This window comes from Oryctolagus cuniculus, chromosome 9 (assembly GCF_051225735.1).
Source record: "Oryctolagus cuniculus isolate XC-2025 breed Fujian yellow rabbit chromosome 9, ASM5122573v1, whole genome shotgun sequence".
NCBI classification, from domain to species: Eukaryota; Metazoa; Chordata; class Mammalia; order Lagomorpha; family Leporidae; genus Oryctolagus; species Oryctolagus cuniculus.
The window spans coordinates 26,686,529-26,689,700 of NC_142875.1; the positions used below are offsets into that span (position 1 = coordinate 26,686,529).

A 3,172-nucleotide genomic window follows, 5' to 3' on the forward strand; every position below is an offset into this window, starting at 1 on the left:
TCAATGAAGGTTGCTGTTTGTAAGAACGTCTTCTTACTCGTCGTCAGCATAAACAGGAAAATCACAAAGTCATTCTTGTCTGCTGAACATTTTTGAGAATCCTTCCATGCAGACGTAAGTATTATACAGGATGTTCCAGCAGTCTTGGACATTCCATCACTTATTTTCACTTTCTGTTACCAGATAGAGATTGTAGGCCTCAGACGAATTTCTACAAGAGATCCACACCTCCAAACAAATGAAAAATAGAAGCGTTTGGGTAAGTGGCTTCTTGAGTATGTTTCACATCTTCAGTAACAAGTGCCGTGAGCTCCGTGGATAGAAGAGGAGACATTTTCCTGAGGATGTTTTAGCACTCAGTAAAGTCACTGTGAAGGTGGCTGGTTGCCCACAGCTTAGGCAGCTGTTGAAGAATGCCACTGCATTTGGATTGTTTCTCTCTCTCCGTCGGGAAAGTCTCATTGAAGCACAATGCAAAGATTCCGCCTGTCACTGTCTCAGGGATGGATACAGGGAATGGTGACAAGCAAACGCTTCCTGCCAAAACTACTCAGCGGAAGATCTTGAGCTTGGAGCCTTCTGTAGCTCAAATCAACCAAGCGTCCCTTCTCAATATCCCTGGCTTTGTTGAGCAGGGCTGCAAATTAAGGACTCAAAAAGCATCAGAGTCAACAGGCACAGGCAGCTTCCTGCAGGAGTTGGAGGAGTGTACACATGGGTGGACAATGCTTTAGGTGCTAGACGTCCCCAGGCGGGTAGCCAAGGTGGAATCTGAGCACAATCAAGTCTCCCCTGTGTTCCCTCCTCGAAGGCCTTCTGAGGATAATGGCCTGCCTCACACTTCAGCTAGGACTCACTTGCCCCAGTCAATAAAGATTACCCAGGAGATCATGCACAAACTAAAAGTACCCTACGTCCTCTGGGTGCTGCTCTTGGTGTGTCAGCAAAATCAGGCTCCCAGAATGATCGCAGAGTTCAAGCTGATCCTGGACTCAATGTGTTTGACAAGCTGGTTTGTAGGAAGCATTCAGCATTCTGCATTTGCCCTTTTTTTTAAGATTTATTTTATTTATTTGAAACACAGAGTTACAGAGAGAGGTAGAGACAGAGAGAGAGGTCCTCCATTCATTGGTTCACTACTCAGATGGCCCCAATGTCCCGAGTTGCGCCGATCCGAAGCCAGGAGCCAGGAGCTTCTTTCGGGTCTATGCGGGTGCAGGGGCCCAAGGACTTGGGCCGTCTTCTACTGCTTTCCCAGGCTAGAACAGAGAGCTGGATCAGAAGTAGAGCATCCCTGGCACTTACATGTGCCACAGCGCTGGCCCCAAGTGTCTGCTTCTTAACTGGGAGCTAATAGAACTCAGTGTCAGTTCTCTCAAGGCCAACATCTCCTAGGTGGAATACGTTCTCAATACTGACAGGAGTTTGGTGTGTGATGGCAAGAGGGCCTTATTAACTCGGCTGCTGCAGGTCATGCAGAGGGATTCTGCTGAGTCACTTTGCAGGTTTTGGCAAGGCCAGGCTGCAAAGTGTCCTACAGGAGCCCACCTCCTGTGCGGAGCAGATGGTACTGCTGCAGCCTGTCCTGCACTGCATCGTGGACAGCAAGTGAAAGACAAGGGATGTGCTCCAGAGGAACTTTTATCTCCTGGGTGAGCTGATGAAGGTTGACGCTGAGGCATTCAGCAGATTCAATAAATACATCAACACTGATGCAAAGTTCCAGTTGTTCCTGATCAACAGCTCTGTGGTGGATCAGCATGCTGGGGTGCTCTGTCACTCTGTCACTGAACTGATTCGAAAACCAGGTGGACATGGCGGTGGCCGAGGTCTTGTCCAAGTGCCGCCTGCCAGCCTACATATCTCAGGTCCCATGCAGAGGTCTGTCCTCTTCTGCGTCATCAACATCCTCCATGTGCTGATGCTGACCCAGGAGAAATTCATCTATGTTGACACCAGCCTGAGGATCCCCACACTGGCACAGAGGAAAGAGCGGCTGCCCCGTGCCTTTGGCTGCTACAGTGGATGGAGCACAGCAAGAAATAGCCTGGCTTCCTATGCAACAACTCCCACAGCCTGCTGCACTTCCCTGCTGCTCTCTGCCTGCCCCAGGTCTTCAGGCACACCTGTGGTGCGAGGGAGCATCTTAGAAGACCTTGGCCCTAAGTTTGAAGTCCCAAGGTCACCGAGGAGCCTCAGTTTCCTCAAGATACCCAGAAGAGAACAAGGGCACCATGCTTACACTTCCCACAGGGGCGGGGCCCATGTGGAGGTCAGGAAAGTTTGAAAACAGCTGTGTCTGAGCTGTCCATCTCTTAGCTGTAGGTTCTGGGGTGTGGAGGGGTGTGTCTCCTCCACCAGTGAACCAAGTCTCTCTTGTCCCTGGCCTTGGGCTCAGGCAAAAGAACCCTGTCCTCCCCAAAACTGCCCATTCCTTGTCTTCCTTTAGTTCCTCTGGTTCTGTTTGCTCTTGGGTGGCTGTGTTCATCTCAGGGGGTTCCTGGAGAAGTGGGGGGGGGCTTTTCTCTCCCTCCTCTGGGGCATTGGGGTGGCTGTGCCTGCCCCACTCCTAATTCGGGGCAGCATCTCCTGCCTGAGCCTAGACACAGGAGCCTAGCTGGGAGACCACCCACAGCCCCTCTTTGTGTTGCCAATTTATTAACAGCAAACAGACTAATCAAATGGAGACTATTAAAGAACTTTATTTTAAATGACTAAAAAAATTGTTGTTGAATAATATAACTATCACTTCCTGGCTTGCCACTTACAAGTTTTCCAAAAATTTCTGAGTAAAGTAACAAATACATTTATAGCCATTATCATTAGACTTTGCAAGAGGAAGTGTAATAGATATAACAATCTGACTTTGAAAATCATAATCCAAAACATATCAAATGTAGGGGAATAAGGACATACAGTTTTTCAAACATGGGGATATGTATGTCGTTGAATAGTGAGGCAGCAGTGGGATGTTGCACACGAAATAATTCTTATACTAGAATTTTTTAAAATAGTGACTTTGCTCTTACTGTCTTAAGATATTTATGGGTTAACACCTATTTGCAACAGTAAAATAGATCAAGAAGATGTTAGCTAGCATATCACTTAGCAGGCCAAGAAAGAATTTTCTTTTTAAAAAAAATAAAAATCTTTAAATATTATTACCTTAATA

The 3,172-nt window shown here is 47.4% G+C and overlaps 1 pseudogene; it reads left to right on the forward strand.

The window, feature by feature from the left end:
* The first annotated feature begins 413 nt into the window (after positions 1-413).
* On the forward strand, positions 414-2,166 carry LOC103349129 (short transient receptor potential channel 4-associated protein-like; annotated as a pseudogene).
* The last annotated feature ends 1,006 nt before the right edge of the window (positions 2,167-3,172 follow it).